Source organism: Rattus norvegicus, chromosome X, assembly GCF_021556685.1.
Source record: "Rattus norvegicus strain SHRSP/BbbUtx chromosome X, alternate assembly SHRSP_T2T, whole genome shotgun sequence".
NCBI classification, from domain to species: Eukaryota; Metazoa; Chordata; class Mammalia; order Rodentia; family Muridae; genus Rattus; species Rattus norvegicus.
Window position 1 is genome coordinate 49,027,740 of NC_141554.1, and position 15,415 is coordinate 49,043,154.

Sequence of the window (15,415 nt, forward strand, 5' to 3'; positions counted from 1 at the left end):
TATTTTGTTGGTGAAGCTCGTATCTACAGCTCCTTGTCTCTTCTTTTGGTTTTCTATATCCATGGTTGTTTCCATGTGTTCTTTCTTTATTGCTTCTATTTCCATTTTTAATTTCTTCAACTGTTTGATTGTGTTTTCCTGGAATTCTTTCAGGGATTTTTGTGACTCCTCTCTATGGGCTTCTACTTGTTTATGTTTTCCTGGAATTCTTTCAGGGATTTTTGTGATTCCTCTCTGTAGGCTTCTACTTGTTTATTAATGTTTTCCTGTGTTTCTCTAAGGGAGTTCTTCACGTCCTTCTTGAAGTCCTCCAGCATCATAATCAAATATGATTTTGAAACTAGATCTTGCTTTTCTGGTGTGTTTGGATATTCCGTGTTTGCTTTGGTGGGAGAATTGGGCTCCAATGATGCCATGTAGTCTTGGTTTCTGTTGCTTGGGTTCCTGCCCTTGCCTCTTGCCATCAGATTATCTCTAGTGTTACTTTGTTCTGCTATTTCTGACAGTGGCTAGACTCTCCTATAAGCCTGTGTGTCAGGAATGCTATAGACCTGTTTTCCTGTTTTCTTTCAGCCAGTTATGGGGACAGAGTGTTCTGCTTTCGGGCATGTAGTTTTTCCTATCTACAGGTCTTCAGCTGTTCCTGTGGGCCTGTGTCTTGAGTTCACCAGGCAGGTCACTTGCAGCAGAAAAGTTGGTCTTTCCTGTGGTTCTGAGGCTCAAGTTTGTTCGTGGGGTGCTGCCTATGAGCTCTCTGCGGCGGCGGCAACCAGCAAGATCTGCGCTGCCCTTTCCGGGAGCTTCCGTGCACCAGGGTTCCAGATGGCGTTTGGTGTTTTCCTCTGGTGTCTGAAATGTGGGCAGAATGCAGTCTCTTCTGGTTTCCCTGGGGTGTCTGCCTCTTGGAAGGTTTAGCTTTCCCTCCCACGGGATTTGGGTGCAGAGAACTGTTTATCCGGTCGGTCCCTTCAGGTTCTGGCAGTGTCTCAGACGCATCGGACCTGCTGCTCCTGGGCCCTCCTCTACGGGAACCCAGAGGCCGTATACAGTTTCCTCTTGGGCCAGGGATGTGAGCAGGGGTGGGCAGTGTTGGTGGTCTCTCCGGCTCTGCAGCCTCAGGAGTGCCCACCTGACCAGGCGGTGAGGTCTCTCTCCCACGGGGTTTGGGAGCAGAGAACTGCTGCGGGCCGGGATCCGCTGGTTTGGGACTCCTGCTAACCACCGGAAGTGCCCGGTCCTAGAGGAATTTTGCCTCTGTGTGTCCTGAGTTCACCAGGCAGGTAGCTTGCAGCAGAAAAGTTGGTCTTACCTGTGGTCCCGAGGCTCAAGTTTGCTCGTGGGGTGCTGCCTATGAGCTCTCCTCGGAGGCAGCATTCAGGAAGATCTGCGCTGCCCTTTCTGGGATCTTCCGTGCTCCAGGGTTCCAGATGGCGTTTGGTGTTTTCCTCTGGCATCAGAGATGTGTGCAGAGTGCAGTCTCTTCTGGTTTCCCAGGCATGTCTGCCTCTCTGAAGGTTTAGCTCTCCCTCCCACAGGATTTGGGTCCAGAGAACTGTTTATCTGGTCGGTCCCTTCAGGTTCTGGCAGTGTCTCAGACGCAGCCTGATCTTAAGATCTTATACGTGCTAGGCAAGCACTTTACCTCTGAGTCACATATCTCCAACCGTTAAAAGTGTTACTCTTCCGCTTTAGTTTTTAAAATGTCTACTGTATAAACTGCTAAGATGGCTACCACGTATTTGGGTTTTGGCAGTACTAGGCATTTGTTATTTAGTTACTTCCTTCCAATTGAAACATTCCTTCATTGAGGGACTGGGAAGTTCATAAGACTCAAAATACAAGCAAAACTTACAAGATCCACAAAGTAAATGAAACTTACTAGGATTATAAGGCCCCCTCCCAAGTTATATAAGCTGTAACAATTGCTCATGAGAGGAGAGATACAGACCTGGCCAGTGGACTGCAAGTAACACAGGGACCTCCAACGACACAGTTTCATGAGTTCTCAGCTTATCTGTCTAGAAAAATTTCCATTTCCCAATAAAAACAATTCACAAATACAACAAAAATTACATATGTATAGGTGAACACAAAAATCAATAGCTTGTTCAGAGGACTTGGAAGGAAGTAATGGTAGATGAATATTGTAGTTTGAATAAGCAATATCCTCCACAGGCTCACACATTTGATCACCTTATAGTAACCATCAGGTGACACCATTTAGAAGGGGAACATTACTAGAAGAATAAATGGATGAAATTTCCAAAGAATAAATAAAAATACTATTAGTTCTTTATTCCATGGGATCTAGGTTTTTAAAAAATAGTAAAATGAAGATATGTAAGTCATCAACAATCAAAGAAATGGCAGCAGCAGTCTATCCTGCTAAGAACTTGACTTGCACAATGTCTCGCGTGACATAAAACAACTGGATATGCAATTTTGTTCTCTATTAAGGTTAGCTCAAAATAAAAAAAATACTAGAAATAAGTACTAAGCACGAGAATGACATGAGAGCTGAATTATTTAGGAGAAATTGTTGTGTCCAATTTACACTGAGAGGCATCAAAACAAAGATGGATCCATATAGAAATAAAAGGATAAACAGTTGGAGAGATAAGTGGTTGGTTTTTTTTAAGTCATAGTTAATAAAATGTTAAGGGAAGAATCTAGGTGACACTGTAAAATTCTTTCAGCATTTCCAGATTCTGTGGATTTTTTTTTTAGAAAATATTAGGAAAACCAGAAGAAAGTAAAATGGTAATAAAGTCAGGCACCACTCTATGTAAGGGATTTCTGTACACAGTGCAAGGTTGCAGAGATGGTTCCACAGATGAAACATGGACATCTAAATTTGATAACAAAGTTCATCTTCATATACTCTTATCCCTGGGGAGGCAGTGACAGAAGGACCCCAGGGCTTTCTGACCAACAAGTCTAACTAAATCAGGGAACCTGGAGCAATAAGGAAAGCAATAAGAAAAGATACCATCTCAACAACTTCCCTCCACATGCACATGCTTGGGAGAATACACTGGGCCATACATGAGCACATACTCAGAGAGCACATATACACAAAGGAAAGGGAAAGCATTTAGCTTGTGTAGAAAGGAAAGTCAGAACACCTAGTGAACGTGATTGTTGGGGGAGAGGGTGGTAATACAGGGAGGATAGGGAGGGGAACAAGGGGAGGGGGAGGGGTTAGGGGGATGTTAGCCTGGAAACCGGGAAGGGGAATAACAATTGAAATGTAAATAAGAAATACTCAAGTTAATAAAGATTAAAAATAAAAGGAAAGTCAACAGAACAGAGTAGAAAATTAAAAAGTAGAATATCCTAGATCATGAAATTTACTATATATTTGTGGTAAGAGCTCAGATGAAAAGAAAAAGATATGTTGTTGAGACAAGTGGCTTGCTTTCTAGAATAATGTGTTTTGTTTCATACTGTATACCATAACAACCTATTTTTAATTTGTATTGTTAATATGTGTGTATACATACAATAGTGGGTGTGCTTGTGCCACAGTGTATGTGTAGAACTTAGAGAAAACTTATAAGACTTGTTTCCCTTCTACACTCAAATATGTGTGTGTGTGTGTGTGTGTGTGTGTGTGTGTGTGTGTGTGTGTGTGTGTTTAAATTCCTCTGGGGCAAAAAAGAAGGCTCATCAGTAAAGGCCTTTTTGTACACAGGCCTGACAACTGATATTGGCCCTGAAAGTAACTTTCAAATACATTTAAATATAGTAAATATGTACAAAGAACTAAAACACCGAACAGGAAAAAAACCTTTTAATGCCAGGAAAGTGTGTGGCAATTAGGATCCAAACTCAAGAAAGACTAAAAGACAGATGAAATTACCCACTTGGCAGAATTTATAAGGAGAAAAAACAGTAAGGAAATGCAAAAGATACACATCAACATATAAGAAAATGGTCGCGCGTTGCAAAGTGAATCCTTCTAACAATTACATTGCTCAGCCTATATAATATCAGCAGGTCAACCAGAGAGGGGTGTACAGAAAGACTGTAAGCAGAAAATCCAAATTTATAGAAACCTTCTAACCTATTGGAATTTTGACCCATGGAAATGTACTCCCTAAAAAACACTTAGGATTTCCAAAGGAGATTTCTATAGCAAGTAAGTAGTTTGTAGTGCCCCACCTCAAACAACCTTAATACTGAAAAAAAGCTGTATCCTGGTATGGTTATAATTTGCATTTCTCTCAGAAAAGGAAGCTGTGGTATATAATTCATGTTACAAAAAAGGAAAAAAATGCACATATGTACACAACACCAACAAACCTTTATTACAGATGTTTTCAAAGGCTTTGGAAAGGAGAAAAAAATAATAATGGATAAGAGACCTGCTGGGTTTTTTTTTTTTACATAGGAACCTTTTATCCTGTTTGAATTTTGAGCCATGGAAATGTACTCCCTAATAAACATGTGGGTTTTAAAAAGTGGGGCATGTTCTATAGTAAATGAAGACAGCAAGGCAGGAGGCAGCTCCAGTTCTTGAACAATTCTGCTGTTCATTAGCTCAGTGAACTCGCCTGATCTCTCAAAATCACTGACTATTATGGCTGAAAAGAATCTCATAAACACTCTCATCCCACACTGTGGTTTTATACACTAGGAAACAGAAGCACAAAATAAACTCTGTAATACCCAAAGTCCCCAGCAATCTTCTCAGAGCAGAACTAGCAAGAGTTAATATGGGTCACTTCATTTTTAAAAAACATGGAAGGGCTGCCACAAAGAGAAGACAAGGAAAGCCTCAGACACAAAAAGCAAATGTTTGCAAGTCACAAAGTGACAAAGGACATGTTCCAGACTATATAAAGAGCATTAAAAATTGACCCATAGAAAACAAGCAAGGACCAGCAAGATGGTTCAGTGTGCAGTGTTTATTCCCAACCCCAGATGACCTGACTTCTGTCCTCAGAATCCCCATGATGGAATGAAAGAACTGACAGCTGAAAGTTGATAGATACATAAATCAATAATGTGATGAATTTTATTTGTGAAGGGGGAAAAAAGTACCTAAAACAGGTTAAAGATCCTCAATAACTTGGGAAATAAAAAAAAACAGTTTGTGCCCAGAGCTGACCCTGTGACACAGCTCTCTGTACCCAGATCCAAAGGAGAGAGAGCTGGATTCTCAGAAGCACAGACAAATCCTGAGAGCATAGATGAGACCACCACTTCTGCTCACATTCCTGGCCCAAGGGAAAAGCACTAGACACAAGAACCTAGGAGCAGTCTAGGAAAAGATCCTTCCAGTTTCTGCCTGCACCTGGAGCTGACCCTGTGACAAAGCTCTCTGAACCCAAATCTGGGAGAAAGCTCATCTCCAGGAGTGCTGACACACAGGCTTACAGGAGAGTCAAGCCATTGTCAGAGACAGCAAGACCACCTAACACCAAAGATAAGCTGAAGGCAAGATGCAAGGGCAAGAATCTAAGCAACAGAAACCAAGGCCACTTGGCATCATCAGAACCCATTCCCCCACCACAGCAAGCCCTGGATACCCCAACACACTGTAAAAGCAAGATTTTAACTTAAAATTACAATGCATGATGATGATAGAGAACTTTAAGAAGGACATAAATAACTCCCTTAAAGAAATACAGAACAACAAATGCAAACAGATAGAAGACCTTAAAGAGGAAACACAAAAATTCTTTAAACAATTACAGAAAAACACAACCAAATGGGTGAAGGAATTGAACAAAACCATCCAGGATTTAAAAATGGAAATAGAAACAATAAAGAAATCACAAAAAGAGACAACCCTGGAGATAGAAGATGTAGGAAAGATCAGGAGACATAGATGCAAGGATCGCCAACATAATACAAGAGATAGAAAAGGGAATCTTAGGGTCAGAAGATACCATAGAAAACATTGCAACAACAATCAAAGAAAATGTAAATGCAAAAAGCTCCAAACTCAAAACATCCAGGAAATCCAGGACACAATGAGAAGATCAAACCTAAGGAAAATAGGTATAGAAGAAAGCAAGATTACGAACTTAAAGTGCCAGTAAACATCTTCAACAAAATTATATAAAAAAAATCCCCTAACCTAAAGAAAAAGATGCTCATAAACATACAAGAAGCCTACAGAACACCAAATAGTTTGGACCAGAAAAGAAATTCATCCTGTCACATGATAGTCAAAACACCAAATACACACAATAAAAGAAAGAATATTAAAAGCAGTAAGGGGAAAAGGTCATGGAACATACAAAGGCAGACCTATCTGAATTATACCAGATTTCTCACCAGAGACTATGAAAACCAGAAAATTCTGGGCATATGTCATACACAGACTCTAAGAGAACACAAATGCCAGTACAGGTTACTATATCCAGCAAAAGTCTCAATTAACATATATGGAGAAACCAAGATATTCCATGACAAAACCAAATTTACACACTATTTTTCTATAAATCCAGCCCTACAAAGGATAATAGATGGAAAACTCCAGCACAAGAATGGAAACTGCACCCTAGAAAAAGCAAGAAAGTAATCTTGAAACAAAACCACACAAACATAATTCCACCTCTAACAACAAAAATAACAGGAAACAACAATCACTATTCCTTAATATCTCTTAACATCAATGGGCTCAATTTCACAATAAAAAGACAAAGACTAACACACTGGATATGTAAAGAGAACGCAGCATTTTGCTGCATACTAGAAACACACCACAGTGACAAAGTCAGATTAAAGCCCTCAGAGTAAAAGGCTGGAAAGCCAAGCAAATGGTCCCAGGAAACAAGCTGGAGTAGCCATTCTAGTATCCAATAAAATCAGCTTTCAACCAAAAGTTATCAAAAAAGATAAGGAAGGACACTTGATATACATCAAATGATCCCTCTACCATGATGAACTTTGAATCCTGAATATCTATACTCCAAATGCAAGGGTACCTACATTCATAAATGAAACCTTACTAAAGCTCAAAGCACACATTGCACCTCACACAGTAATGTTGGGAGATTTCAAAACCTCACTTTCAGCAATGGACAGATCATGGAAACAGATACTAAACATAGACACAGAGAAACTAGCAGAAGTTATGAACCAGATAGATTTAAGAGGTATCTATACAACATTTCATGCTAAAACAAAAGAATATATATTCTTCTCAGCACCTCATGGTATCTTCTTCAAAAGTGACCATATAATCGGTCACAAAACCAACCTCAACAGATACAAGAAGATTGAAATAATTCCATGCATCCTATCAGATACACACAAACAACATAAAGGCCATATACACATGGAAGCTGAACAATGCTCTGCTCAAAGATAAACTTGGTCAAGGAAGAAATAAAGAAAGAAATTAAAGACTCTTTAGAACTTAATGAAAATGAAGGCAAAACATTGTCAAACTTATGGGACACAATGAAAACAGTGCTAAGCAGACAACTTATAGCCATGAATACCTCCAAAAAGAAACTGGACAGACCTGAGAGATACAGCCATAATATGGCAAATACATATACGAATGCCAGCAGCAAACCACTGAACTGAGAATAGGACCCCCGTTGAAGGAATCAGAGAAAGGACTGAAAGAACTGAAGGGGTTTGAGACCCCATATGAACAACAATGCCAACCAACTAGAGCTTCCAGGGACTAAGCCACTACCCAAAGATTATACATGGACTGACCCTGGGCTCCAACTGCAGGGGTAACAATGAATAGCCTAGTAAGGGCACCAGTAAAAGGGGAAGCCCTTGGTCCTGCCAAGACTGAACCCCTAGTGAACGGGATTGATGGGGGGAAGGTGGTAATGGGGGGAGCATAAGGAGGGGAACACCCATATAGAAGGGGAGTGGGACAGGTTAGGGGGATGTTGGCCTGGAAACTGGGATAGGGAATAACATTTGAAATGTAAATAAGAAATACCCAATTTAATAAAAATGGAAAAAAGAGAAAAAAAGAAAAGAAACTGGAGAGAGCATATATTGGCAACTTGATAGCACATTTCAATGTTCTAGAACAAAAAGGATCAAATACAACCAAGAGGAGTAGAAAGCAGGAAATAATCAAACTCAGGGCTGAAATTCAACCAAGTAGAAACAAAAAGAACCAGGAGCTGGTTCTTTGAGAAAATCAACAAGATAGATAAACCCTTAGCCAGACTAACCAGAGGGCACAGAGAGAGTATTCAAATTAACAAAGTCAGAAATGAAAAGGGAGACATAACAACAGAAACTGTGGAAATTCAGAAGATCAACAGATCCTACTACCAAAGCCTATGTTCAACAAAACTGGAAAACAAAAATGGATAATTTTCTAGATAGATACACACACACACACACACACACACACACACACACACACACACACACACACCCACCACTGGTTTTTAAGGACTAGTAAAGTTTGCATTATGAGTAGGGAAAAATCCTTATTATTATTCTTTGAAAATATAAGCCCAAATGACTATGAAATCCATATCTTAGTTGCAATATGGGGAGGTGGGAAGGTCTCATAAAGTATGATGATATTGACTGGGAATTGCCACACATGCATGGGGACTTCAGCTGTCCTGATTTTGCCTGATTTAGAAGAATGAACCAAACAGAAAATAGAGCCACTCTCCTGTAAAGCTCTTTCCTGCCCTTGAATATTTTTTTTCTCTCTCCAAACATGTGCTGGTCAGATACTTGCACTATCTAGGAAAACAACATCCTCCAAAGGAGTCTTTTTTTAGCTTTCATCTATTTTGTTCCATAAACATCAAGCAAAGTAGCCTTTGTATTGTGTCTTTGCTCTCTGATGCTGTGATAAATACTATGAACAAAAGCAACTTGGGGGGTAAGGGAAGGGTTCATTTCACTTATACTTTCCAGGTAACAGTCCATCATTGATGCAAATTGGAGCAATAGTACAGGCTGAAAATACATTGAATTGTTGGTTATTGGCTTGTTCTCTGCTCAGTGATCTCTTTTATACCACCCAGGAACACCTGCCTAGGGATGGCTCTGCCTGCAGTGAGCTGGGCCATCAATCATTTATCAAGACAACTCTTCACAGACATAGCCACAGGCTAATTTATTCTGGACAGACCTTCCAGTGGAGACTCCCTCAAATGACTCTGGGCTATGTCAAGTTGGCAACTATACCTAACTAGGACTCATAATATCTCTTCTTCTAAACTGTTCATTTGTCAGAACCAGAGACAGCTCTGAATAAAATAACTTGCCACCAAGTAATGGTAATCGGAGTTTAGTCCCTGGAACCTAGAAGTAGAACAAGAGAACTGACTCACACGAATTGCACATACACACACACATATACACACACAAACTCAGATATGCACATGCATGCACATGTGCACGCACATGTATACTTTAATTTTAAGGTAAGAATCTAATGTAAATTAAGATCCTGTTGCAAGAATTTTAAAAATAGTATTGAAAGACACCTGCCTTTGTCTATTCGTGTTGCTATAATAGCCTCAAAAGGGAAGAGTAACAAAACAAAAAAATACGGCTTATAATTATGAAGGGTGGAGAATTACAGGGTTGGCATCTGATACTGGCTGCTTTCTCCCACTGAGGTGATTTCCTACAGACTTTTCTGCAGAGAAAAATGCTGTGTGGAAGAAATAAAAGATCAGCACAGGCCCTTCCCAAGACAGCCCTTTCGTTAGAGTGCTGTCCCATTGAACACAGAATAATCAATGCTTTCATAATGCAACTGCCACTAAAAGTTCACTCTTCTTATTACTATTGCTTCAGGATTAAGTTGTAATATGGATTTCAGAAGGAACATTGTTAAGAGTCAATGCCATTGACCATAGATTTCAAATCTGAAATCTATGAAATATCAATGGATTCACCTTGTTGAATACAAAATCAAAATGAACATGACCAGAAAATAAATATTGTAGAAATATTGTCTTCAGCAGGTGAGAATTAGGAATTATCCCAAAAGCACTGTCCCCTTGAACAAAGGAACTATGAGGAGTTTATGCAGAGACCAAATGTATTTATAAAGGAACACACTTTAAAGACAGGCATACTAAGTTAAGGAGTGTGTTCCTGAGCAGTCAGTTAGCGAGTATATCCCTAGGCACGCACATTCTTAAACATTCTCATTTAAGAAGAGCATTTCTAGGCTGGAGAGATTGCTCAGTAGTTAAGAGCACTTACTGCTTGCTCTGTCTAGTTTATGTCAACGTGACACAAGCTAGAGTCATTTGAGAAAAGGGAGCAGCTTTCGTCATGATGTTTTAAATGGTCAAAACAGAAGGGACATTTTAAGGGCACATGAATATAGGATTCTGCTCCTTCAAGATGCCAGCCTCAATATCTGACATTCTTCCACATGAGAGATTCAGATAGGCAGTGTTAGAGAAACCAAGGTTGTGAATGACATTCAGCTTCCCAGTTCATGACTAAGGACCATAGTGGTAACTGAATGACTTGTTAAAAATCTCCAAACTAAATAAATATCACTTACCTTTGTAAGACTCTAATTCCCCTTAATGTTCTGCCAAGTGTGGGCATCTGCCCTTTGAAGCATTACAGTTTCTATGAGGCTCTATCAGACATATACATTCTTCCCAATCATAGCCTTGTCAAGGAAATTCACTGTTAGCATCCAGTATTTGCTTTCATCAGGCAAGGAGTGGAACAATTAGTTAAGTTAAAACCAGAAAGCTAAAGTTTGTAGGCAAGAGAGCAGAATGGTTCTGCTTAGTACATGTGATGGTTAATACTGAATGTCAACTCGACAGGACCTGGAATGGTTAATGCTAGAGGTCAACTTGATAGGCTCTAAAATCAACCAGCTAACAAGCTTCTTAGCACAACTATGAGGAATTATCTAGATTAGGTTAACCTCTGGGCAGGAAGGACCACCCTAAAGTTGGGTGGTGCTACCATCACATGGGTTGGCATCTTGGACTCCATAAATACGAGAAAAGGAACTGAACCACAGTCATTCATCTCTGTTTCCTGACTATGTATGCAATGTGACCAACTGCCTCCTCAAGTTTTGCCACTACAATGGCCTATACCCTAGAATCAAAATGGACTCTTTCTCCCTTATAATTCTTTTCTCAGAATATATGTTATCACCACCATGACATGAAAAGAAACTAAGACTGTACCACAGCAGAACATGTATGCACACGCAGACACACAATTAGGATCCACTTCTGTACACAAATATATCACATGTGTAATGGTAAGAACCACTTACCACGTTACTACTATAACATGAAAATAGAGACAGATGAGATAAACCACTAACATGGCTGTGTCTCAGTAAAACTTTCTTTATAAACATAAACAACAGCCACGATGACTGTAGCTTACTCAATTCTGCCACACATTCTTTGTGAAAATAACATCAGAATGATGATGGTGACAATTGTTTTGGGGTTTTTTGGATACTTTTTAAATTATATTTCAAATGTTATTCCCTTTCCCGGTTTCCTGTCTATGAACCCCCTATCCCAACCCCATTCACTCTACTTCTATGGGGGTGTTCCCACATCCCCAAACACTCCTTCCTGCCTCCCTGGCCAGACATTCCTCTGCACTGGGAGGAGTCTAGCCTAGGCAGGACCAAATACTTCTCATCCAATTGCTGCCCAACAAGGCCATCCTCTGCTGCATATACAGCTACCCCATGGGTCTGTTCATGTGTACTCTTTGGATTGTGGTTTAGTCCCTGGGAGCACTGGTTGGTTGGTACTGTTGTTCTTATGGGGTTGCAAACCCCTTTAGCTCCTTCAATCCATTCTCTAATTTCTCCAATGAGGACCCAATTCTCAGTTCAATGGTTGGCTGAGAGCATGTGCCTCTGTATTTGTCAGGCTCTGGCAAAGCCTCTCAGGAGACAGCTACATCAGGCTCCTCTCAGCATGCACTTCTTGGCATCAACAATATTGTCTGGGTTTGGTGGTTGTGTATATATATCTTTATGATGAATTCCCAGGTGGGGCAGGATCTGAATGGCCACTCCTTAAATCTCTGCTCCAAACTTTGTCTCCATATCTCCTACTTTGAATATTTTTTGTTTGCCATTTTCTTTTGCTCATTTGTTTTGCTCATTCTTCTTGAGCTTCACATGTGGTCTGTGAGTTATATCTTAGGTAATATGAGCTTTTGAGATAATATCCACTTATCAGTGAGTGCATACCATGTGTGTTGTTTTGTGATTGGTTACCTCAATCAGGATAATTTTTCTAGTTCCATTCATTTGCCTACGAATTTCATTAAGTCCTTGATTTTTAATAACTGAGTAATGCTAGTTTCTAAATGTACCACATTTTTTGTATCCATTCCTCTGTTGAGGGACATCTGGCTTATTTCCAGCTTCTGGCTTTTATAATTAAGGCTGCTATGAACATAGTGGAGCATGTGTCTTTGCTATATGTTGGAGCATATTTGAAAATACTCCCAGGGATCGTATAGCTGGGTCCTCAGGTAGTACAATGTCCACAATTTCTGAAGAACCTCCAGACTGATCTCCAGAGTGGTTGTACCAGCTTGTAATCCCACCAACGATGGAGGACTGTTCCTCATTCGTCACATCCTAGCCAGCATCTGCTGTCACCTGAGTTTTTGACCTTAGTGATACTTACTGGTGTGAAGTAGTGTCTCAGAGTTGTTTTGATTTGCACTTCCCTGATGACTAAGGATGTTAAACATTTCTTAGGTACTTCTTAGATATTGGATATTCCTGAGCTGAGAATTCTATGTTTAACTATGTATCCCATTTTTAATGGGATTATTTGACTCTCTGGAGTCTAACTTCCTGAGTTCTTTGTATATTTTGGATATTAGCCTTCTATCAGATATAGGATTGGTAAAAATCTTTTTCCAATATGTTTGTTGTCATTTTGTCCTAATGACAGTGTCGTTTGCATTAAAGAAGATTTGCAATGTTATGAGGTTCCATTTGTTATTTCTTGATCTTAGAGTATTCTGTTCAGGAAATTTTTCCCAGTGCCCATGTGTTTGTGGCTCTTCCCCATTTTTCCTTCTATTAGTTTGAGTATATCTGGTTTTATGAGGAGGTCATTGATCCACTTGGACTTGAGGTTTATACAACGCAATAAGAATGGTTCAATTTGCATTCTTCTACAAGCTGACATCCAGTTGAACCAGCACCATTTGTTGAAAATGCTATGTTTTTTTCCACTGAATGGTTTTAGCTCCTTTGTCAAAGATCAAATGACCATAGGTGTGTGGGTTCATTTCTGGGTATTCAATTCTATGACACTTATCTACCTGCCTGTCTCTGTACCAATACCATAAAATTTTTATCACTGTTCCTCTATAATACAGCTTGAGATCAGGGATGATTATTTCCCCAGAAATTCTTTTATTATTGAGAATATTTTTCTCTATCCTGTTTTTTGTTATAACAAATGAATTTGAAAATTTCTTTCTAAATCTGTGAAGAATTGAGTTGGAATTTTGATGAGGATTGCATTGAATCTGTAGATTGCTTCTGGCAAGATGGCCAGTTTTACAGTATTAATCCTGCCAACCCATGAGCATGGGAGATCGTTCTACCTTCTGAGATCTTCAAATTTCTTTCTTCAGAGACTTGAAGTTCTTGTCATACAGATTATTCACATGCTTGGTTAGAGTTACACCGAGGTATTTTATATTATTTGGGACTATTGTGAAGTGTGTCATTTCCCTAACCTCTTTCTCAGCCTATTAATCCTTTGAGTAGAAGAAGGCTACTGATTTGTTTGAGTTAATTTTATATCTACCCACTTTGTTGAAGTTGTTTATCAGGCTTAGGAGTTCTCTGGTGGAATTTTTAGGGTTACTTAAATATACTATCATATTATCTGCAAATAGTGTTATTTTGACTTCTTCCTTTCCAAGTCGTATCCCTTTGACCTTTTTGTTGTCTGATTACTCTGGCTAGGACTTCAAGTACTATATTGAGTAGGTAGGAAGAGAGTAGACATCCTTGTCTGGTCCCTGATTTTAGTGAGAGTGCTTCCAGTTTCTCTCCATTTAGTTTGATGTTGGCTACTGGTTTGCTGTATATTTCTTTTACTATATTTAGGTATGGGCCTTGAATTTGTGATCTTTCCAAGACTTTTAACATGAAGGGGTATTGAATTTTGTCAAATGTTTCTCAGCATCTAATGAGATGATCATGTGGTTCTTATCTTTGAGTTTATTTATATAGTGGATTACGTTGATGGATTTCTGTATATTGAACCATCCCTGCATCCCTGGGATGAAGCTTACTTGATCATGATGGATGATCGTGTTGATGTGTTCTTAGATTCAGTTTAGAGAATTTAATTGAGTATTTTTGCATCGATATTCATAAGGGAAATTGGTCTGAAGTTCTCTTTCTTTGCTGGGTCTTTGTGTGGTTTAGTTAAAAGTGTAATTGTGGCATCATAGAATGAATTGGGTAGTGTTCCTTCTGTTTCTATTTTGTGGAATAGTTTGGAAAGTATTGGTATTATTCTTCTATGATAGTCTGATAGAATTCTGTACTAAACCCATGTAGTTCCGGACTTTTTCTGGTAGTATCTGATGGTCTTCTGAATTTCCTCAGTTTCTGGTGTTATGTCTCCCTTTTCATTTCTCACTTTGTTAATTTGGATACTCTCTCTGTGCCCTCTGGTTAGTCGGGCTAAGGGTTTATCTATCTAGTTGATTTTCTCAAAGAGGCAGTTCCTGGTTTTGTTGATTCTTTGTATAATTCTTTCTGTTTCTACTTGGTTGAATTTCAGCCCTGAGTTTGATTATTTCCTGCCTTCTACTCCTCTTGGTTGTATTTGCTTCCTTTTGTTCTAGAGCTTTGAAATGTGCTGTCAAGTTGCCAATGTATGCTCTCTCCAGTTTCTTTTTGGAGGCCCTCATAGCTATGAGTTTTCTGCTTAGCACTGCTTTCATTGTGTCTCTTAATTTTAGCGTTGTTCTGCCCTCATTTTCATTAAGTTCTGCAAAGTCTTTAATTTCTTTCTTTATTTCTTTCTTTATTTCTTTCTTGACCCCATTATCATAGAGTAGAGCACTGTTCAGCTTTCACGTGTATGTGGACTTTGTGTTATTTTTGTTGTTATTGAAGACCAGGCTTAGTTCATGGTGATCTGATAGGATGCATTGGGTTATTTCAATCTTCTTGTTTCTGTTGAAACCTGTTTTGTGACTGATTGTATGGTCAGTTTTGGAGAAGGTATCGTCAGGTGCTGAGAAGAAAGTATATAATTTTGTTTTAGGATGAAATGTTCTACAGATATCTGTTAAGTCCATTTGGTTCATAACTTCTGTTAGTTTCTCTGTGTCTGTCTTTAGTGTCTGATTCTATGATCTGTCCATTGCTGAGAGTGGGGTGTTGAAGTCCTCCACTTTTACTGTCAATGTATAATTTGAGCTTTAGTAAGGTTTG